At 41.8% G+C, this 24,211-nt stretch overlaps 1 long non-coding RNA gene across 5 annotated transcripts; it reads left to right on the forward strand.

Annotated features, from left to right (window-relative positions):
• Positions 1-14,748: 14,748 nt before the first annotated feature.
• On the forward strand, positions 14,749-24,043 carry LOC129426468 (uncharacterized). Of its 5 annotated transcripts, none has more exons than XR_012371590.1 (7): positions 14,749-15,043; positions 15,815-15,941; positions 17,845-17,916; positions 18,012-18,153; positions 18,656-18,728; positions 20,709-20,833; positions 22,775-24,043. It is a non-coding gene; the product is annotated as an uncharacterized lncRNA (long non-coding RNA). The 5 variants fall into 5 exon arrangements; XR_008638449.2 differs by having other exon boundaries at positions 14,751-15,043; positions 15,811-15,941; XR_008638450.2 differs by lacking the exon at positions 14,749-15,043 and adding an exon at positions 15,176-15,696 and having other exon boundaries at positions 15,811-15,941.
• The last annotated feature ends 168 nt before the right edge of the window (positions 24,044-24,211 follow it).

Here is a 24,211-nt window from a genome sequence, read left to right on the forward strand (position 1 = left end):
AAATATATAGACATAACATTTTGATTTGATGTCTTTTATTAGCTTATTTTTAAGAAATAAAAACCTTCCGGGAAAACGTTTCCAGACGCGTTAAAACAAGTTAAAAGTCAAAAGACGAACATTCGGTTTAATCATTGTAAATACAATCTCATATACGTTATTAATTATACATATTTATTCTGTATTAATTCGTAGGTATTAAACTGTCCTTGTTAACGTGACTCGCTCGCAGTAACCGGGTGAGGCTGTCAGGCGGTTGTTCAAGGAATAAAATACCTTTGAATGTTGCGACTGGCCAATCAGTACCAAGCATTTTACAGTGCCATGTAGTAATAATAATAAGATAATAAGATGAACCAGGTGCCCCCCCAGTAAAACAGGAGGCCCCCTCATTCTGTATTCTCTGGCGCCGACACTGCGTGAGAATGATGTGTCAACAGCAGCAAGTTAATAAATATACTTAAAGATTAATCTCCATCATCATTTACTTCCAAATGCATCGCAAGCTGCATCAGCAGTGTAGCACAACTCAACAGTGTTACAGAAATTTGTATTTTTATTATTATTTAGTACTGTAGTACACATAACATAATTCAGGGTTTGTTCTGATCACAGTCATATCTCTAATAATACAGTATATTAATATAAACCCTGAACGAGCAACTCGAATCAAACTTGTGTACAATTCGACGTACAAATCTTATTAAATGTAGAAAAGTGATTTAGTTAAGAGCAGTAAGAGATTTTCTCTCAATGCTGTTTGATTAACCAGAATGACAGACAGGAGTAAAACTAGGTAACTTCCCCTTTTAGACTGAAGTCTGGATCTAATACACTGTTAACACATGCATTTTCTGTTTTAGTTGTTTACATTCTCTTAAGACCTAAATGTTCGTGTTTATGAGGATAAGTTACTTACAAAAGATGGGAATTTTGACGCGTGTATGCATTTAAGGCTAATACAACGGCAAAATACTCACGAGCTTAATGAGAAGCGGATACGCGGCTTGCACGCTCCTCTTAAACAGAAACAGGTATATAGCGCATATAGCACTGTTGTTTGTGTTTCAACGGCTTAAAATCACTTAACTTAAAACTGCGGTGCGTGAACAAATGTTAAGCTTTATGACCATGCGCACAGCAACGTGACGTGGGCATGTAACCTCAAATGAGAAAATACTACGAGTTAAGTGTGTGCACTCAATCTGCAGACTGCTTAAACTTCGGCAGCAAATGAGGTGGCTATAAATTGTAAAACATAACCCGCCAAACTGGCTAGTAATTTGACATCGTTAAACAATAGCTAAACATGATTTTCATAATTTCATTTACTGCTACCATGTCCCAGATCCCCCTCACTCCTCATTTTCAAAAACTTATCGGATCTAGACGAATCACAAGAATGACCCATTTTGGATCAAAAATGGCGAATTTCACCGAAAGGTGACAAGTTTGCACCCCTGGAGGCGCTACTTCCGGGTTGTATAAGTTGCGATCCTGGTGGATAATAGAGGTATTGCGGAAAGCTGGAAATTCTCGTCATTATAAAAGGCTCTCCTCGTCCTGCCTGACTTTGCACAGTGTCTGTGCGATTAAGCTCACTGGAGTGAATGCGTATTTGCGCGTCCCCCGCGGCCAGCTGTGTGCCAACGCATCCACGCCGAGGCTGCCCTCGGTTAGTTAATAAAACAGGCAACAGTGGGTATCGTCCGGTGACGCAAATAGATATATCTGCGCACGACCGAACTTCTTCCAAATTAGCTGAACCGTCTGGGGGTGGAGTCGCCATTCGCTGGTGCGCGCAGCTCGGGAAAGCGCGTCAGCCGCTGTATTGAGTGTACCCGGGATGTAAATGGCACGAAGGGACCTCAGATGCTTCTGACTCCAAAGGAGATGACGAGCGAGATGCGACAGGTGACGAGAGCAAAAACCGCCTTAATGGTAAATAACGCAACAGTCGCAATGTTGTCGGTGTCGGCTAATACATCCTTCCCTCGCATCTCCATAGCGGAGCGTACAAGTCCCAAATATACAGTGCACCACTCGCGGCAGTTGGGGTGCTATGCACACCCCTGAGACTGCAAGCCCGTCATACGTGGCTGCTCATCCCGTGCTGGGGGCATCGTATGTGCTACGGAATGCCAGAAGACCCGACTCAGGGGCATATCTTGCTATCAGAAATGCTGGGTCTGCCACGGGGTAAAATTGAAATGACACGCAGATGTAATGGTTACACAGTGTATGCCGTTGCGCCACGCTCTCCTCGAGACTCGATCGTAAAACCAATGCTGAAGCGGTCTCATATGAAGCAGCTCGAGCAGTGCCACAGCCGCAGCATGCTGTCATATGTCCAGGAGCTTCTGAAATTGTTTCAGAGGGACCGCGTACTTCCCTCGAATTAACCGAGGCAAGTCAGAACTGACTAGTTGCGCGCTCTTGTAAAACACGCCAATAAATCGATCGAGTCTATTTCCATACTGAGAAAAGGATTCTCTGCACGGGGCAAAGTTGCTCTTTTCCCAGCTGACCTGATGACTTAAACGAGCGAGATGCTGAAGCATTAAATCTCTGTGTTCGCGCACGTCTGCCAAGAACAAGCCATTATAGTTGACGTAAATATAAGCAGAATGCGAACAAGGCTCTCTCTCTCTCTGAGATTTTAAGGCCGTGACTAGCACTTTCATGGAGACATGGGGAGAGAGAGACAGCTCGAATGGTGTACTTAGTATTAATATGCCCACCCCACGAACGCAGAGCGAAAAACGGTCTAAGGCGAGGGGAGATGGACACATAAAGTACACGTCTACAGGTCTAAGGCTGCAAACCGATTTGAATATTGAAATACGAGCCTCGGCGTATCATCCTAAAGGATCACATTTGTAGAGCCGGTGCGTAAATAAATCGGTCGTAACCCACCGCGTAATTTGGGTAATATGAGATAAAGGCTGGAAAAACCTTATCATCATTCTCGGTAAGAGGGACCGGCTCGAAATGTCCTTCGCCAGCAGGACATCGACTTTTGCATGCAGTACATGTGCATCGGACGCTTTCACTATAGTGAAACGAATGCCCGAGAATTTGGGGGAGTGCCGGTAATTGTATTTCGTAACCGAGGCGGATAGTGTGTAAAACCAGACGAGACGGGCTGGGAACTGAAGCGAAGCATCCAGGGAGGAGAATTAACGACACTACAGAAGGACCCGCGGTGGGGCAGCCAAGCGAGACAGGTAGGACTGCCGGTGCGTCTGCTGTGACAGCATAAACATCTACAGTATGTGTGTGTGTGACACTGACCTGACCCCGCTGAGGGTGACAGTCATCTGGTCTCCTGCGCGGAGAGCGCAGACTCCGGAAAAACACCCGCTGGCGATAGAGGAGAGGTAGTGTGAGCTGGTGTGCCCGCTCACGGCTCTCTCGGTCCTCCGGAGACCTGGAGAGGGAAGAGGAATGCACTCTTATGTGTGGTTAAGGGGGTACCGGCTGGACAGCCTGTGGAACAGATGCAAACCAAGGATTTTCCACCCGACCCTCTACCGGGGGAAGGAGCGAATCACCGTCTCCTGAAGAGTGATCCTTTGCCACTCCGGGTCGCCCGTCTCTGACCACAAACTCCCGATTTTCACGGGAAGCGGCTAAACGGGCGGGGCGAGCTGCTGACGACCGGTTCCCCTGCGCTGCCGAGATGGGGTCCGAGGAGGGGAACAGAGGTGGCTGCCGCAGGACGCCGACGGCAAGAGGCAGACTGAGGAGCCGACGTGGTGGACCAAGGGCAGCTCTCTTTCGCCGGGGCATGACCTAGGAGATCGCCTCAGTCTGCGCAGCGGAGCTGTACGACTCCACGGGGCTCGCCACAGAGGACGGTCTGTGAGACAGGAGCATTCAAGAAGTTGTTCTCGTCTGCGTCCGTCATGTAAGCCAGACATAGCCAAAGGTGGCGATCTTGAACACTGTGGTGGACATCGCACGACTGAAGGTCGCGGCTTCCCTCGTTAACCTCTAAAGCCTTCGTTTGGTGAACCTGCAGTAACGTTGTTGCGTGCAGGGCTGAAGCCGCGTCTCCGCATGCCTGATGGGCAGCGCCCGTAACCGGACGACTGTCTATACAAACACGGGAGGGAAGGGTTGGGTGGTCCCTCCAGGAACGCAGCTGCATCGCAACCCCCCGCTCCACTGAAGGGATCCCCCCTTAGCGGCTCCGTTGGTGAGGGAGGTGAGGGGTGAAAGCTGAACGGCCGAGACGGCCGCAAATCACGTCAGCTCTTCGTGCCGTCGGGAAATTCAGGCACAGGAGGTGAGTACCGTAGAGGCCCGGGCAGCTCCGAAGTACCAATCATGTGGGCGGGACGGTTCGGGCGGAGAGGGGTTAACCCCTCCAACTCTACCGTTTCCGCCGCTCGAGCGGGCACGGCCGCCATCTCCGGGACGACTCCGCCTCGGAGGGAAAAAATGGACACCCCTCTGATGCTGCAGAAGTGACGGGACCAGAAGGAGGTCCAATGGTTCGGCAGAAATCGCAGAACACGACTCTGCAGTCTCCACCGGAGCCTCAACCGGCTGAGGATGAGAAGGCCGGTAGGTGAAGGACGCATCCTCCGTCCTACTCAGCGTAGTGATGCGAAGAGCGTCCTGCGAGCGCTTGACAGCCGCACCATGACGGCGTTCAGCACTGCAAAGGCGCGGACGTCATTCCCGTAGAAACGACAGTCGTCTCCGCAATCCAAGAGGGTTATGCTCTCACAGAGAGAACAAAAGCTGTCCACGAACGCAGCCTCGGAGTGCTCGATGCCCAAGCACGAAGACAGCGCTCGTGACCGTCACTGGAATCCCTGTACTTCTCGCATCCAAGATCGCACGGAGGAAAAGCTATCCTGAAAAGGATGCTGATCTCCGAATATACGAGAGAGTGGCTGTCTTTAAAAAGACACAGAGCTCTCACGTATCACTCTTTAGGGAAATCACTCTTTAGGTCAGGGGTCGGCAAGTAACTTTGGCCGCGGGCCAATATTTTTTTTAGCCAGTAGATGGCGGGCCAACTGCTGTTGGCACACTTCTTATTTTGAATTATCTGATCTATCTGATCTTTTGTCAAGAAACATTGTCTTTATTTCCTATTTAAAATAAGAAAGACGGCATTAAAAATGGCTAAAAACATGGTTATGGGTCTGTGTATCATTCATTCAATCGTTTTTTAAATTAAAAACAAAAATGAAAAAATTTACCACCACGGGTTTTCTGATTGTGTGCTCAGATAAAAAATGAATTAATGGATTAGACTATTTTTTTATTTAACACCTTAAATATATAAATGAAATCATTTTAAACAGATCAAGTACTATTAGTGGTAACATATTACAGGCATTTATGCTCTCATGAAAGACTCTTACAGTCCGACTTTTGAACTGTATTCCTTTTTTTATTAATATTTTTCCGGGACATACACATACACACCTAAGGTTTAAGGAGGTCTCCGCTTTTTGTCCAGCTCCGACAAGGTTCTATTCAGTAAACCGCTTAAAATACACTCTGTGTTCACCCGCTTTATTTCCCGACCTGACGGGTCCGCAAAACTTAAGGTTAGATCTCGTCCCCAGATTCTCAAATTCAATGTCTCTAACGAAAAGAGATGAAGTAGCCTATAACAATTAAAAATGTTATACAAAAATTGTGTTTGTGTCAATATAAATATTATTTTAACATTGTATTGTTAGCAGAGAAAAAATGTCACAGAAAAAATAATGAATATAAATAATAAATTAAATAGGACAAAGCCTCTCACTCAAATTTCTAACCAACATAAACCGAAACCATTGGTTGCAGAGTTGCTGTTCAAACAAATTGCTGAAAATCCTCCTTTGCCAAATTTATTTTTAAAAGGAGGTAAAGATCAAAGAACTATGCGTTAGGAAAATTAATAATGGCTTTATTTGAATAGACATGTAAAACCATATTTTGGCGGATTACTTTCATTTTTTAACGAATTTACCTGCCCATTTAGTCTTAATAATTAACGGTAAACGAACTTGACTTGCTGTTCTCAAAGGCAGGTCGAACCTAAGGTCGGGCTCGAGCCCCAAGTTCAAGTAACAGAACAGAACAGTAGATTCCTTTAAAATCTACGTTAAAAGTGTAATAGTTAAAATATTACTGCAGTAAAAGAGTTTAATTTATCATATTTTGTAGTGGTTTCTAAGAGCCTGCAATTACTTTTCAGTAATTTGCGATGTCACGGAGTTTAACGTCTTCACGCGTGACGCATTGACATGATTTACGAGGTAAATTTGCAAATGATTCATGAAGTCAAACCTCTGCAATTATTTGATCGATTGTGTTTTAGAAGTATGTTCAAAATCTAATGACAGTTATGATCGCGGATGCGCTGGAAGAGAAAGAGCGGCCGGTTAAGATTAAACTAGCTATTATACGCATTTTTTCAGGACATTCTTGCGAGCCGGTGGCAACTTGTCCACGACGCAAATATTTTTTTATCAGGTAATACATATTATTTGTCAGTGTGTTATACGCGAATAAATAATAATGAAAAAGTTCAAAAGTCGGACTGAATGAGACTTACCGGAAAGGTTTCTATTCAAACCCTTATTAAAACCCTTATTAAAATGTAATCTGTTAGTACCTGATCTGTTTACATTTATTTCATTGGTATATGTCTGCTAAGGTGTTCAATTAAAATTTGTCCGAACCCGTTTTCATTCATTTTTGTTATTTTTGATCTGAGCGCACATTCAGAAAACGAGTTGTTTGATTTTAGTACAGGAAATAAATAATAGAAAAACAAGTCGTTTTTCTTTTTTTTTTTTTTTTGGTTTTGATTTGAAAAAACGAATGAAGGAATGATACACGGGGCCATTTTTGTAAACTGTTATTTTAAAATAAAAAAGTCTGATTAAAAAAAAAAGTACAAAACGGATTTCAAATTAATCCGGCGGGCCAGAAAATATTACTGGCGGGCCACTTTTGGCCCGCGGGCCGCCTGTTGCCGACCCCTGCTTTAGGTGCTCAGCTGATGATGCGCACAGGGAGAGGCAACGCACACACTAAACTCAAAACAAAAAATATGCAGAGCAGTGGAATACTGCGAGCGTCCGCTGTGTCAGTACTGCTTGTCAATCAACTTCAGCAACCGTTCCCAGAAGAGCAGAGAGTAGCTTCTCAGTAGCAGATAATGCCGGCTTTCGAAGCGAAAAAGCTAATTTCCATATTTGCACCTGTGGCTTATATGCGCACCTGGCGGGGCGGCGCCAGCATTATGCAAATATCTCAATGCCAAGTTCATTGGCGTTTTAGTAGAGTACGAAGCAGATTGGTCTCTCTAAGCGAGTTCCCAATTCGTCGGTCACGACGTGACTGAAAGGGAACTGGTGTTATCTTTTCACAGACTGCGAAAGCTACAGAAAAGAGAAGTGAAACTGATGTGCTGATGTGATTTAAAGAAACAACCAAAGCCAGGCACAATAAAATCAGTATTTTAAAAAGTATTTGAGTAAAATTATATGTTGTGTAAAATATGGTACTGACTACCCATAAATTCAATAATTAACATTTAGAAATCTGTGTAACTTTGAAGTATTTTTAAACAATTGATTAAAATACATACGTTATGAGGATTCTTATGTGTGTACGTGGGTGTAGAAAAGGGTCCACTCTGCTGTATGTGTTACACCCTTCAGGTAGCTTACTTTATGCCTTTACAATACCATTTTATTTATTGTTAATTGTGTTGTTGTCATTATAAAAGTACATGATTGTGTCTTTACTAGGAAGTTACCGAGTCAAAAAATTGAGTTACAGGACTATACTTTGTTGGTATGTGACTGTTATGTAGTTACTGTAAATAAGTATTGCATTGTTGATGTATAGATCTCCAAAAGGTATTTAATATGCAGTAGTTAATTATACTTATTAAAAGTAATATCTAACTAGTTGTAACTTAACCCAAACATTACCTACTGATTAGTTAATCACTCTTTTTTATAAGTTATCATTAGTGATTTCAGTGTCAATGCAGCACTAACCATTTGAAAAGTTTGGTTTCAAAACACGATAAACGCCTGGTAATACATTATGTTAATGTCACGGCCTGAGCGGACCACGAACTACGTGAGTCATGCTCTCACCAAAGTTCCGCCTCGAGGAGGTCCCCAAAGCACCCCAATGACCAGACAAATGAAAGATAAGTAAAATAATAACAACTTTATTTAATTTAATTTAAAAAATATCAAGGGAACGGGGAAGGGAATCTAAAAATATCCTCTCGCCCTCAGGGGGACACTACGGGCCTGGGACGTTGGAGGGGAGAGGTCAGTTCCGTAGAGTCAAGAAATCACAGGGCAAGCGCCGGGCGAAGCTCCTTCGTCCTCCGCCCACCTCCTGTGCGGACAGTCTCCTCGCGGCCCGCTTCTTCCTCCTGAGGGCAGAATAAAACATAGGGTGAGTGCTATGGCAACCTGGGCTAACTCAACGTCTTCGTCGCTGAGTCCTTTCTCTTTTTTTATTTCAGGTTTCTCTGGCCGAGCTGGGTACGTGTCACTTCACCTCACCACATGGTAAGTATTTTCTCTTCCAGGTATCGCTAGGTGTTCGGGCGTGCGAGGTAAGTTTACTCCGGCTCACTGTACGGTAAGTATATTCTTTCAACAGGTATCTCGGGGCCTTCAAGACGTGCTGGGTAGGTTTAGCTTTAGCTCGCTACACAGTAAGTATGTTCTTCCGACAAATATCTCTGGGCATTCAAGACGTGCTGGGTAAGTTTAGCTTTAGCTCACTGCACAGTAAGTGTGTTCTTCCGACAAATATCTCTGGGCATTCAAGACGTGCTGGGTAAGTTTAGCTTTAGCTCGCTGCACAGTAAGTGTGTTCTTCCGACAAATATGTATGTATGTAAGTATGGCACTGGAGGAAGTGGAAAAAAAGGGTATACGTCACCACATCACCAAGGAGCCGGGCACGGGAACAGGGGGTCCCTCCTGATATTGCGGCCGGCGCGGCGGTGCCTCGTTATCCGTGAATTCCAGCTAACGGGATCCACACGTCCTTTTCCCTTGCTCCTAGGGCAGGCAAAGATCTAGACGGGATAGCAGTTGTTTCCGGTGCTCTAGCCACACACAGCGTATCCACAGCTCCTGGGCTCCTGGGCCCCCAGCCCTCCCCTTGGCGGCTCCTTCGCCGATGGTTCTCAAGCAGTCTACTACGTTCCTCTCAGTGCCTCCTGTACCGCGTCCGGGGGTCCCTACAGGACTTATATCCTGGCGTGTGCAAGGTGGGCTGGGTATTCGTCGGCGCGGTGGCCGATGGTACTCACAGGAAGCTCCGTTTCCCTGAGGGGGAGCACAGACAATAAGGAACAGCACCACACTGCAAACTTAGTGTACTCACGTCAACCGATCACTCTTCACACTGCACTTCACGCACTCCAGTGAATAGTTAGGGTCTGTGCTCCTCTCTAGGCAAGACCAGCTCTTGGACAAGGAAGGCAGCCTCCGATGTTGCGCTGACGAGGCCCCAATCGACTAAAGATTTCGATGCCTGCTGCCTGTAGGCACACGTGGTCCCCGGCTCACCCACTGACTCCACACTGGGTGGGGCCGCTAAAGAGATGAAAACACACACTCCTTTAATATTTTCAGGTTCCTCCTACAACAACGTATATAATACTCACAACTTGGTGATTTCAATCCAATGCCCTTGATCCCCGGCTCGCCCACCGACTTCCACCAGGTGGGGCCGCTAGAAGGCAAAGCACACACTCCTTTAATATTTTAGACTTCTTGGACAACAAGGTGTACAGTTACTCACGGCTCTGTGGTCTCTATCCAACTCGCTCGACGTCCGGCTCACCCACCGACTTCCACTTGGTGGGGCCGCTAAGAAGGTAAAGCACACACTCCTTTAAAGCTTTAGACTTGCCAAACAACAATGGGTACAGTTACTCACGGCTCTATGGTTTCCCTCCAGCTCACTCGATGTCCGGCTCTCCCACGGACTTCCACTAAGTGGGGCAGCTAAGAAGGTAAAGCACACACTCCTTTAATGTTATAGCCTTCTCAAACAACAGTGTTTACAGTACTCACGACTATGTCGCGTTCTCCCTCTGTTTCCCTTCTCTTCCAGGCGTCCTCAGCTTCCGTGGAGAAAGCTTGCCCAAGCCTCCGTATACACAACAACAATCCAATCGTTTGAATTGTTCTTATTACTCTGCTGCTCACCCGTCGTTGATTCTCACTGTGTCTCTCTCTTTCTGTGCAGATCTCCAGCAATCGCCCAATATCACTGTCCCTGCAGTCCCAGCTTAATCCAGCGGAGGTAGCCCAGCGTCTGCCCAACGCACTCGACAAACTCAATAATAGCATGCTCCTTGTGCCTCTTCTAACTCCCCTTTTTATGCTCGTCTTCCCAGCGTATCTCAACCAATCACCATCCGCCACGTCATCGGCACAGCTGTGCCCCATTGCGGTGATTTCGGGGATCCCCGGGAAACCCGGAAGTGTTGGTGTTACTGCAAACGGGTCCGGGCGGAACCACTGCACTCTCATTTGGTTCCGCCCTACTGAAGTCACTCCGTGACATCAACTAATCAGTGTTACCCTAAATTCTTAATTGTATGCAAAATCCGATATCTGCTGTGTTATTCTGTCATCTTTCATACCTTTTTTCCAAACCACGACAAACGCCACTCTTCCTTCTCTGCAGAATGCAATAAATCCGCTTAACCAATCACAGCGCACCATTCCACGAATTGTAAACAATAATGGCCCACATAACATACACAGTTTTAGCCAATCTAATGTTAACGTTGTTAATGTTAATGTTCATCTAATGTTAATGCTAACTTTTAGAACAGTGGTTCCCAACCCTTTTGAAACTCACGGCCCACACAACCAAACACATAGGTTCCCGCGGCCCACTGCAAAAATTTTTAAAGGAATCCGCTATTTGTGTTGGTACAGTAAATGAGGATTCAGAAGCAAGACTGTTAATTGTCTTTATTGAATAAACTGGTAATTGTAGTGAATTAATAGAAAATGAACATAACGGGTCGGGTCACCAAATGACACTTGTTAAGGAAAACGGGAGAACCAAATCAAGGCAGAGGTCTGAAGTGGGTAGCCCGTCAGCAGAGAAATCAGTCAGAGGGATCAGGCAGAGCAGGGTTGAGACGAGCAGTCAAAACCGCCAGAGACTGCAGGACAAACCAAAAGAGTCAGGCTCGAGTGACAAGCACATGTGCACAAATGTGTTCATAATTTATTTAAACGGATAACGTGACAAGAAAACTTATTAGCGTGTTCAGGTGACAAAAGACATCATAAACAACAAAATGTCACTTACCTAATGCGAAGGTTGGTGTTGTTTAGCATTTACTAAGCGCTTTATGTCAGGCTGAAGTGAAGAAAGTTGCAAGCGGAGATCAGACTTGGCGTTAAGCTTATTCTGGTATTTTGTCTTGAGTGCCACCAATGCAGAAAATCCAGCTTCACATAAGTAGGTTGTTGGAAATGGCATCAAAAATCTCAGAGCTTTGTCAGAAAGATCTGGATACTCGGAGAGTCTGTGAATCCAAAAATCTGTCAACGATTTTTGTGAAAATGTTAATCTTAAAGCACTGTCACAAGGCAGAAGGCTGTCATGTTGGTTTGCACTTAAACTTGTGACGGCTCCCTCACACACGTCTGCAAAAGGATTTTCAATCCAGGTAAAATGAACATCTGGAGTTGGAAAGTAGTCACGCATCTGGCTCTTCAGTCCTTGTAGATGCTCTTCAATCAGTTTTTTAACCGAAGCGGGAAGGCTCGTTGCTTCTTCTGTCATAAAATGTGACAAATTCTCAAATGATTCGCAATTTGATTTGCAAATTCGCCTGGCCCAAATGTCCATTTTCTTTATAGTGGCTTCGATTTTATTTTGGACTTGAAACGCTGTTACCGATTTGCCTTGAAGGCTCAAGTTCACTCCATTTAAGTGATTGAAAATGTCAGAAAGGTAAGACAATTTTGCAAGCCACTCAAAATCGCTGAGACGGTCCGAAAGGGGACATTTTAAGTCAGATAAAAAAATCCGTGCTTCGTTGCGTAATTCAAAGAGACGAGTAAGCACCCTGCCTCGTGAAAGCCATCGTACCTCAGTATGTAAAAGAAGTTGAACATGGTCACTTCCCATTTCTTCACAGAGAAGTCGAAACAAGCGTGACTGAAGGGGCCTAGTTTTTATGTAATTTACTATTTTAACAGCCTCATCCAAAACACAGCGGAGATCTGTGGGCATATTCTTGGTAGCTAGCGCTTCCCGATGTAAACTGCAGTGGACGGAGCTCATGAGTGGCGCAACAGATCTCATGCGTGCAACGACTCCGTTGCGATGACCCACCATAGCTCTTGCTCCGTCAGTGCTAAGTCCCACGTCAGTGCTCCGCACATCACTCAAACCATTTCTTTTGCAGCAGGTAAAATCTAATTTTCACAAATCGTGTGAGGTTTTACAGCTTTTGCGATGAGCTTTGCAACGCGATAAGATGCTTCAACTGCTTTAATGTTGTCATTGCCAGAAAGCGCAGTTTCTATCGTTTTTTTCCTGCTTTGGTACTCTTTGAGTTTGTTTTCAAAAAACTCAATAGGCTTGGGTGCATTTTCTCTGTGTTTTGTCTCCAAGTGCCGTCAGAGTTCGTTTGGCTTCAAAGCCTCATTTGCCAAGACTTCTGTGCATAAAACACAGAGCGGTAGCTGCTCGTTCACCGCTCCCACATACGTGAAACCCAGCGCTACTCACTACTATATTTCCTTCGTTTGGGTTTATTCTTTTCAGTCTTTTCAGAGTCAGGCTTACTTGTGGATGAAGAAATGTCTGTATTCGTCCTTTTCAGCGATCCCGTTGACAGCCATTTATCCATGTTTAAAGTAGTAGCATGTATGCAGCAAAAAATATTAGATAAATTGGCGGGTTGTTATTAAAACCAATCAGCGAGCTCGAATAGTAAACACATAGTTATGGTTTAATATTTATTTTAATTTATTTAATTATATCTCTCAAATTATCACATTTTAATATGAGTAGACATTTTACATGTATGAACAATATTTTTATTTCATTTAATAATAATAATTGGCGGCCCCCCTGCAATACCTTTGCGGCCCACAGGTTGAAAACCACTGTTTTAAAAGACAGCAAATCATACAAAAACTACCAAAATACAACTTCAGAGGCTTGACAACCAGTAGCAGTTTTTTGGCACGGGCGGACCGGGCAACCACACAGGGCGTCATTTTTCATAAAACAGTAAAAAATATCGTATGCGGCCTGTGAAGTGGTTTTCTATTAACTATCATTTGACTGTGTTGTGAATTGGCGCCCTTGCTTCCTGAGAAGCTGTGGGAAAGTGGCGCGGGCCTGTGGGTCTCTCCCAAATGGAATGGACAGGGGGAGACAGGGGATGCACTATACAGTGAAAAAATGTTGACTTTCTTCCAAATAATGCGTTTTTCAATTATAACATTATAAATACAGGCACATATTTTTTGCACATGTTTGTTTTTCTATATTATGTGAAATGGCTGATAAAAATAGGTAATACAAAAACGATTATGTGGTCACCAAGAATTGGTTCAGTCTTGACTTTTGGTCGTGGAAAATCTGTTGAAAAAGAAAAGAAGAAGAGGAGAAGCGAGCAAAAGATAAAAGGTATGCAACTATGTTCTCTCTGTATGATTACTACAGTATCCATGTCATGAATGAAGTGCACTTTAAAAATGGTTGGGTTAAAAACAACCCAATTGGCAATCCAGCGCTGGGTAAATATTGGACAGAACACATGCTGGGTTAAAGTAACCCAGCCCGTTGGGTAAAAAACATTTTAACCCAGCAGGTTGGGTTGTTGAAAAAACCCAACGTGTAGTCATTTTAATCATTTATGGGATTAATATTCTGGGTTTGGGTTATTCTTGCTGGGTTATTTTTATCATGTGCTTTATTGTAAATCAAGACCATTGTTAACAGCAAATAAATGTTTATTTGACTGCAAAATAACTACAAACTCAAATTTTTACAGTTGTCAGTTGCAAAATCATTTAAAGGACTGCTTACTGACATCAAGTATAAATATATTTATTAAATATCAGAAATCATGCACATTGAAGTAACAATGTAACAGGTTGAATCAATTCGTTTGAATTTAAGACAGAATTTGTAATTTTACAGTATATAAATGAAATACTGAAATGTACATAAACAAAACTACAGCAGTGTAAAAAAAAGAAACAATGTAATTGTTAAATTAAAAGTAAAATCATCCATAGATGTGTAAAGTCTTTAACAGAACAAATGTTTTAAGTTTCACAGTATGGAATGTAAATACTTAATTTATTAAAGTTACACTCTAAAAAATGCTGGGTTGTTTCTGTAAACACATTGTTGGGTTGTTTATGCTGGGTCAAAATTCTGGGTTGTTTGGAGTACTTTAAACACACTGTTGGGTTGCTCATGCTGGGTCAAATGAAATGTAGTGGGTAATTTACAAATGAACACATGGTTGGGTAAATTTGACCCAGCAAATGGTTTATTTTCCTTTCATTGGCTGGCCGTTTCTCAAGGCAGCCTTCACAATGTTCAAAATATTATCATTTAAATATTACCAAATGTAGTTTTAAGAGTTTTTTAGGCGACAATGTATGTGTGTAAAGTTCAAAACTTCGATCGGTTTTTGAAGATATCGTATATTTAAAAATGTGCCCCAACGATGTCGAAGCTTCGAGATTCAGGCAATCACTGAGCGCTCTGCGCTGATGTACCCGCCCAACACAGCCTCACCTCGGCACGTCATTCTGGAAATCACCGCTGGCTGTAATGTCTCTGTAGTGTTTAGAACGGCGGATTTATTTCATTTCGGGTCTCATAAATCTATTATTTGTTCCTTGCCAAGTCCGAATTAAGTTACGTTACTGTAAGGATGCAAGTTCTGCCATTTTTTGTCGAACTTTCTGGAGGACTTCATTTCCTCTGAAGCGAGGTGCACGCCACTCAAAGCGGGCAGTATTTTATGGTAAGTTCATGTCAATTTTTATATTATAAATGTTGTAGTTGTGGTAGGGGCAAGCTCATTGCTATTTTCATTCGCTTTTCCACAGATATGGGTAACGTTATTGTATGTAGGCTATGTTTGATAAAGTGCGTTTCATATTTAATCCAGAACGAGGATCGTAGTTTCGGAAGCGCGTTGTCACAGTAACACAATTTCAGCGTAGTAGCTAGCTATGTGGTGTAAACTAAGGTAATTTATTTTTTATATAAATTGCTTGTTATCAGACATAATCTACTCTCAGTTGACTATTTTGTCAATAATTATATGCGAAGTCTACCGGAAGTTTAAAAGTAGTTCGGATCACAAAAGCCTGTTTATGGCCGTTTCTGCCTGCAGCCTTCGGAGGCCGCATTTGTTAGTGTTTGGAGTCGTATTTGTAAGCTGCATACGTCATTATGACTGTCTTATTATAAAGTTGACTATTATTAACTGTAAACTGTTGTAATATGCTTATGACTTGCGAACGTAATGCTCAGTTAACTTAAATAAACAAGGCTTGATGACGTATACAGCCTGCATATCCGACCTCCGCAGGCTGCAACCTTCGGATTGAGAAACGGCCTATGTTGTTGCTGAAACGAAACCATCCCGTTAGCACACTTGTAATTCCGGAGGTAAACATAATATTCACTACAGTTGTGTGCGGAAAGTATGTTGGCACATCTTATAGTTGTCAGAGGAAGCGATTGGGGCACGTTTAATGACAGTGTCTTCTGTTTCCGTCAAAGCCAGGATCATTTTGAAAAACAAACACCTGGTTGGGTTATTTTGACCCAGCAATTGGTTTATTAATTGCCGCACTTTCTGGATTCTTCGCTTCTGACTGGATCACGCTACTCGGACCAGGCGGTATTTCATGGTGAGTTAATGTGAATTTTTACTTATTTTTGTAAGAAGTTGTCGTAGGACAAAGCATATTTCATTGTTCAGAATACATGTTTGATGTGGGGGAGTGGGGTTAATGTTTTTTATTCTGTGCCAACAGTTGTTATGAGAAACATGCCTCATCGTTAAGTCGTAGTCGAGCTATATCTGCATTCTTTTGAAATATTCAGTAAGTTATACGTTGTAAATTAATCACTAAAATCGTATTCATCTATGAATAATTTAAAATTCGAAAGGGGGATTCGTGTTTCATATTAAATCTAGACGGAGCGCTGTAAATTACCCCTTGCCGTCACACGTTAAATCCTGAGGTAAATTAACAGTCAGAAATATACACTGACGTTCATGTTCACCATAGTTTTGTATTGTATTTAGTTACAAGGCGAAAACACGTTTCGTATTAAATCCACAAGTATAGCTACTTATTTTAAATCGGGCGGGAAACTAGACTCAATAATAGTGAGTTGTGTGTGGAAAGTATTAGGGGAGTTTGATTGACAGGTGCCTGACCAATCATAACACTGATATTATTTGCCCCCGTTGCAATTCGCCATTTTGGCCGACAATCAAACCACAAAGTAGAGTTACACCGACTGCACGCTGAAGTATGTGATTTTAAAGGGACACTCCACTTCAACCAAAAATTCAACCTAAATGGGCGTGGACGCTGTGAGAAGAAAGCAGATGAGTGGGCAGGGCAACTGATATAGTGTAACAATATTAAGATTAACTAGGAATAGCAGTAGGCCTATTACAAAAATAATTAAACTGAATATAATATTTTATTTAAACAAAGGTCAAGTAAAACTGTTATAGTTGAAATAAGAGCGTGTTTGAAGATAAGGAAAAGTCCTCAGGACATATCAAAGTCAACCTGCCTCCCGAAGCTTTCCTGAGCAAATTCAGTTGATGGTGAGTCTAGCCCTGACAGCATCGCTGGGAAAATCATCCAACGTATTTACAGAGTGTGCGTAATGGCGCAGTCACATTTACTTTACTATACAGAACCGTATCCATGTGTGATCCTGAGCCCACTACTACAGCCCGTGACGTTTATGCAATATGGAGTTTAAACCCGGAAGACAAAAATATCACAAAAAAAGCTAAAAATTAACTAGTTTTGACCTAATGTTCAAAATTAACAGATACTAACATTGTCTTCTATGATGTGCAACACAACTAACTCTTTAAACATCTAAAAAAGTGTTGGTTAGTGTTTCATGATGCTTTAAACATTTGATTCTTACCGTTTTGGAATCGATTCAGCCGATCTCCGAGTCTGGCGCTACCACTTTTGGCATGGCTTGGCACAATTCATTGAATCTGATTAAACCATTTAGCATCGCGCTCAAAAATAAAAATAAGCAGAGTTTCAATATTTTTCCTATTTAAATACTTGACTCTTCTCTAGTTACATCGTGTACTAAGACTGACGGAAAATTTAAAGTTGCTATTTTCTAGGCAGATGGCTAGGAACTATACTCTCATTCTGGAGTAATATTCAAAGAATTTGCTGCCGTAACATGGCTGCATGTTTGCAATGATATAACGCAGTGCCCGAAAATAGTCCCCTGCTATTGAAAGATACTATAGGGACTATTTTTGGCTGCTGTGTAATATCATTGCGCCTCTTGCAGCCACGTTACGGCATCAAAGTCCTTGATTATTACGCCAGTATGAGAGTATAGTTCCTATCCTATTCAATGGATTATGCTAAGCTATGCTAAAAGTGGTAGCGCCGGAGATCGGCTGCTGAATTCCAAAACATTAAGAATCAAATGTTTAACTCCAGGGGAGCTGGGAAATTAGCATATTTTAAAAAAAGTGGAGTGTCGCTTTAAATATTCTTTCTTGATTTTTGTTCAATCCACCAACAGAGTTCAGTAGAATCCACTGAATTGACCCCAACAGATCATATCACCATGACAGTGGAACTTTTTTCAGCCTTTGTAAGTATCGACTTTATTTGTATTGGATATTAACTGAATAAAATTTCAGTTCTAATGGACCTAAAAAGACATTGATGATTGTTCTGTTTTTATAGGCAGTTTGTCAGATTTTGGAAAGCACCCCTGAGAGGAAATCCGTATTAAACCGTTAAAGTGCAAGCAATTACCAACAAGCAGAGGAGGCTACTTGTGAGACTCCTTGCATCCCATCTGCTGGAAACCAATGGTGAAACCTGAGTAAGCTACATTTAAATAAGCCTGCAAACATATAGTAGCAAGCAAATGCTTAGAAAACATAAATGACCATTCTCTTTTTTTATAGCGAGTCTTATAGGGGCGTACACACCAAACGCAAATTCAAAGATTTGCGCAAGTAAATTACATACAAAGTCAATGCAAGACACAAACTTGCGCTGGGTGATGCAAATGACGCGAATAGGGCGGTGTGATTGCCGCAAACATGTGCTATTTGTTTCAAACTTATCTGCCACAATATATTCAACTCAAGTGAAAAATGCGCAGGACACAAAGTTAAATATTGTATGTAATCGTGAGTAAAGAGCTAGGAACGCAATGCTTCAAGTGTGGTGTGTACGCAACATTAGTGTTTGAACATGAAAATACCAACATTATTTTTAAGTAAATTCTAAGTAAGATCACACAGGCTTCTGCAATAGCTTACCATATTGCTTACCATATTGCATAAGTTCTTCATCAACTGCTGTTGTCTACATAACAGGCCATCATCAGACACTAAGAAGGCATGTGACAAGGCATTGGTGTATGAATTTCCTTGCCTGAAGGATATACAGGTAAAACTGAAACTTAATATTTACGCTTACACTTTTGGCACGTTTTTTGCGCTGAAATACTGCCAAAAGCATTGCAGGTCTGCAAACAGTGCCGTGCAATCAAACACAGTTTCATGAGCGGCAAATACGAATTAATCACGCATAATCTGTTTCTTTTTGTAAAATAAACCAGTTTTAAGTTTTATGTGTAAGTGACTTGTTGCGTACAGAGGGCAAAACAGTTTTCTCAAAAAACTAGGGGTAGGAATCGATTGGACCCTCATGAATCGATTCAGAATCGATTCTTAGGATCCTGTTTCGATTCAGAATCGATTCTTGACATACTAATTTGCATATCTGTGACGTCATTCCATCACATTTGCTCTCAAAGCCAGGTTAATGTTTGTGCTTTTGCTACTAGTCTCTGAACTGTCATATATGTATATAAGAATGACATTATTTATCCCTTAGTTGCATTAAAGTACAGTATATGTCCTGTTTCTTATGTAAGACATTAAAACCAGTAAAAATAGTTATTAAACGTGACATATTAATTCTATATGTTAACAGGCATTAACTTCCACGAACTGAGTAACGTTAGGTGTCTAATCATCATCATTATACACAGTGATTGGCAGTATTACTGTATTTATATAATGCAGCGCACCCAGCGACTGAATAACAAACTATGTGCATATTTTTACAGAAGTATATGCATGTTAAACAGTCAACGGATGGTTTAGGGCAGGGGTGTCCAATACGTTGATCATAAGTTAGATCGCACATAAAAGACCATTGTCATTATGGTCGTTTAGAGTAATTGTGAAACACGCAGGTCTTTTTGATTTGCTGCGCCTTTCTTCTCAAATGTGGTTTTATAAATCTTATAACAGGCCACTGCAGCTCAGTCGTCTTTAACTTCCAAAATTCACAAGGATGCGCATTCTTGTCCCACGCAGGAGCTGATCCACGCGCACGGTGTGTGTGTGTGTGTGTGTGTGTGAGCAAACGAGAGAGAGAGAGAGAGAGAGAGAGAGAGAGGCAGCGTAGCACTGATTTGTATGCTTCTGATAGTGTTGTAATTTTTTTTTTTTTCACTAAACCGCATCTCCGCTATTTTACTCAAGATGTTCTCAAGGATTTTTTTGAAACTCCTCATAAAGAATAGAGTAATGGTGACAGCCCTAAATTCAATGTAGAGATATATGCAGTATAGTAAGTCCTACAAGCATTTAAAATGTTCTTTCTCTTCTGCTCTTGTAAGCTCCGCTATGCGCTCGTGCAGTGCACGCTCTCTTAAGTTGTCCGTGTGCATCACCGCTACCCCAGTTGAGTTCCGCCTTTTGGTTCTGATAACGTCACATTATTATTTTGTAAACTAACATTTAAGAATCAATTTTTGATATTTGTGAATTGATTCAAAATCAGCCCATGTCCGAATCGCGAGTCATCTAAGAATCTATTTTTTTGCCCCACCCCTAGAAATAACCCAACATCTACTGGTCCCTCTGTGCTTACAGTTTTGTCACGATTCTCTCACGCATTTGAGTTTGGAAGTGCGATTGGGAGGGCGGGCTATCAAATAAGGCTCCTGATGACTTTACACAGGGCGAAAGTGTTAACCCTTCTCATTTACTTTAAATGGGTGACGTCGTGCGTTTGCCGAACTTAATTGTGGATCCACCAACTTTGCATCACTGCTGTTTCTCACGGCAGAAGTTGAACATTTCTCAACTTTTTAAGCGTCATTGTGTGTGTGAGCCAATCAGATCACCTTATGCAAATAACCTAGTGCGAGCCAGCCAATTATGTTTATGCAAGACAAGAGCATGCGTTGCGGCCACTGTGATTGGCTGTTGGCCACGCTTCAGACAAGCCTTCCGTCAAGCTTTGACCCTTTCGCCCCGTGTGAATGCACCTTTATTGTTTCTCTTTTCTTTGTTATTTACAGCAAACTATTTAAATGTTATTGAAACACTGTATTTGCTCAAAATTATTTAGCTGCTAAAGGGGAAACAGCACTGAAGATGCCAACTCTGCTAGCTCCATCCATTTACAGGGGAGGAGGAGAAGTCTTCAGACCTACCACTGTGGAGGCCCAGAGGTCCTTTATTGACATGCAACCTGTAAGTTTTTGCTTTAGTGTTTCTACTTTGAAAAGGGTGGATGTTAGGGCTGTAACAATAAATCACGTGTCCTTTTAAAAAGACCTGTCTAAAATCGATTCTGAATCGCAAGGCTGCGATTCTGTGTTTCATGTGTTCAATCTAAAATCATTTTGAGTCGGAGTCGTTTATAACGTGCATTACAAAATTATTCAAAATATTCTTTATTATCATGAAAATACCTGAAACAATCTGAAGAACGGTGATATTCTTTAGACATTTCCTGGAATAGGGTTTGTAATGCTACTTCTTCTGTGGCACAATTGGAGTTTCTGCATGAGAGCGCCCTCTGGCTTTGGATGTGGCGGCATTTTACCGTAGTTCATTCAAATTCATTCATTGAGAAATCGCGCATTTGCACGATTTATCGTTACAGTCCGTGGATGTTTGTAGTTATTGATATGTTTCGCATAATAGCCTGTAGGGGTGGCACGGTTCACAAAACCCTCGGTTCGGTTCGTATCACGGTTTTATGGTCACGGTTCTCGGTTCTGTACGGTTCTTGTTGTTGTTTTTTTTCTTTTAATTTTTTAACACTCCAGAAATGTATTATCTTATTAATGTATTAATTATCCATAATTTAGAATGCAGTATTAAAAAAGTTATATCATGTAATCATGCACAAACTGAATTTGACTTAGCACATTATTGGGACCATCTCTGAGGAAAGCCAGGTGAGATTTTTATACAGCAAGAGGGAAGACATTGATGATTTCAACATGCTTTACATTTATTTGGCAAAAAAATAGAATGTGTATTGCCATCTACATGAACTTATGTGCCTTTTTAGCACACAAAGAGAACTTTCATTTATCAAACTGCAAACTTCAGTGTAGCTCTAAGATTTATCACCGAGAGGCTGCTTAAATACTGCAGAGAGTATATGTGGACGAGAGAGAAACATAAGTTTTACACCTGTAATATTTAAATCCGTCTCTTTTGTCCACTTTTGACCAATTCTGTCCTGATTACTTTGAGGGGCAATTTATGAAATAAGATTGCGCAACTTTCAAAAGCTAGCAAAATGAAACTACGCGGAAATCAGCCGCTTTCGTTTTATCAATGGAAGACTAAAAATAGCGCGGCAGAAGTCAGAAAAGAGGTAAAACATTGTGTTCAGTACCTCAGATCAGATAAATGGTCGGAGAGAAGGTGGTCTCCTGTGGCTGTTCGAACACATTCAGCCCATAGACTGCAGTTCTATCTATTGTTTTATTTCCGCTGTCATCATAGGTAACATGAAATAAAAACTGTTTCCACACACCAAACTTATACGATGCTGGCGCATCCTCCAACCCCGGGCAGACTTCCTTAGTTCCCACTTGCCATTTCTAAACGTAACATGACATGCAGAACTCACTCTCCACACCAGCCACCTCTTCTTTCGCGCGATTCGCGAAAGGGAAACACGCTATCTGAGGTCACATACAGGGCACGAGGCTACATACATTGCGCATGCCATGAACCATTGAACCGTGCGGCGCACACACGCTCCGAACCGAGACAAGCGAACCGAACAGTTCAGATTTTTTTCATGAACCGTGCCACCCCTAAAATGATAATAAATCCATGATTTACTCACCCTCAAGCCATCCAAGATGCATATATCTATTTATCGGATGATCACACGATCTTTATGCTTGAGGTGTTTTTACTAAAATCTTTTAATTGTCTTCTAATTATAGTTTCACTGTAATATTAAGATAATATTACATGTATTGTGATTATATTAATAATCCATAATATCATAATATGAGCAGTGAAATATACTACTTAATTACTAGAACTATTTTAATAAAAAAGTTTGAATGAATGTTTGCAGTTATTTTATTTGTATTTTTTGATACTTTCACAAAAATGCTTGACTTAAATCATCACTAAGTTGTGGTGTGTACTCAACAGGTGGGGACCAACATGGTGGAATATCTGCAAAATCAGAGATGTTGCACGTTTTGTGACTTCGGGACGAGCCAAGAAGGACCTGCCAGACCTTTGCCATTGTTGGAGGCAATGCCTCTGAGACAAACTCTTTGGTGAAGGATGTTGATAAGTTTTTTTTGTCTTTGATGTTAAGTACACAAAGCAATAGGTGTGTTCGACTTCATGCAGCGCTGCGCAGACCGATCGGCGGCTGACTTGAAGCAGTGCATTTTGGTTAGTACTTTTGTCCGACTTCAGCTGGCGCTGCAGGCACGTGACTGTGTCATATGGTTTTTAAGTACCGCGAGAGCGTTTCGAGAGTAGCCAGCTGGCTCAGCCGGTGCAGCTTCTCCAGAGCGGCTGCCCGGAGTTGTGATGACGTAACAGCTTTACTTGATTGGTCGCTTCATTGATGACAACGATCACGTGCGTTTCAAGTTTAATCCAACCTTTAGTTTCACTAATAAACATTATAAATTCATGTTTTAAAACAGGAAAAAAACACTTTAATATCCTAAAATATGTTATATTGTGTCGTGTAATAAAATAAAAATGAAAATAACAAACTCTATTGGTATTTTAATAATATAGGCTTGTTTCCCGTTATTTTCGGGTATACAGTTTAAGCAGCAATTAAAATATTCGATATAAAATGTTTCTGGTTGCAACTTTTTATCAAAAGGTTTGTTTTTATCAAATTCAGCATCTAATTCACTTAATTTGCGATTATAAACAAGGAAACACGGCGCACACGTCACTACGGCAAGCAGCAGGTGTCCGGCTTGACGGCTCCGTCTTCAGTTCCTCCCTCGACTGCAAGCGGCAAACCTCGTCGATCGGTCTGCGCAGCGCCGGATGATCTCGAACACACCTATTGTCTTCCCACCTGGGAGTTTCACCAGGATGACATTTATCAGATTGATGGACATGAGTCCTCCTCTGTTAACATTTTGAGGACAACATTTAATCACTAATAATTAACTATTTCAGTGCTATGTTTGAAAGATTCGCCCACAATGCAATGCCAACAGGAGTTTACTTAAAGGCTGTGAGGTCAAGTGGTAGGAATTATGATAATTTCGGTCTTGTCTACGTCACCAATCCCAGGAAGTAAACTGTTGCCTACAATCTGTGTTTGTTGTAGTCCAAGAAAAGAGATCACTCGCATTATCGTTTACTTTGGGGTTTGTACCTTTTGCATATCGTTAACATGAATTAATACACAATTACACACCACAGGAAATGTAAAAATGTGAATCGGACCATAGCTGCTCTTTAAAAAAAAATTTGTTTCAGCGCTTCTTGTTTTTAATAACATTTTGATGAATGAAAATGTAAAGTAAATGAAATGCTAATCATCATAGTTTAAATATTAAGAGTTATAAAGTCCGTGGGGATTGTTTGATGTTATATGGGGGT

Source organism: Misgurnus anguillicaudatus, chromosome 2 (assembly GCF_027580225.2).
Source record: "Misgurnus anguillicaudatus chromosome 2, ASM2758022v2, whole genome shotgun sequence".
Lineage (NCBI taxonomy): Eukaryota > Metazoa > Chordata > Actinopteri > Cypriniformes > Cobitidae > Misgurnus > Misgurnus anguillicaudatus.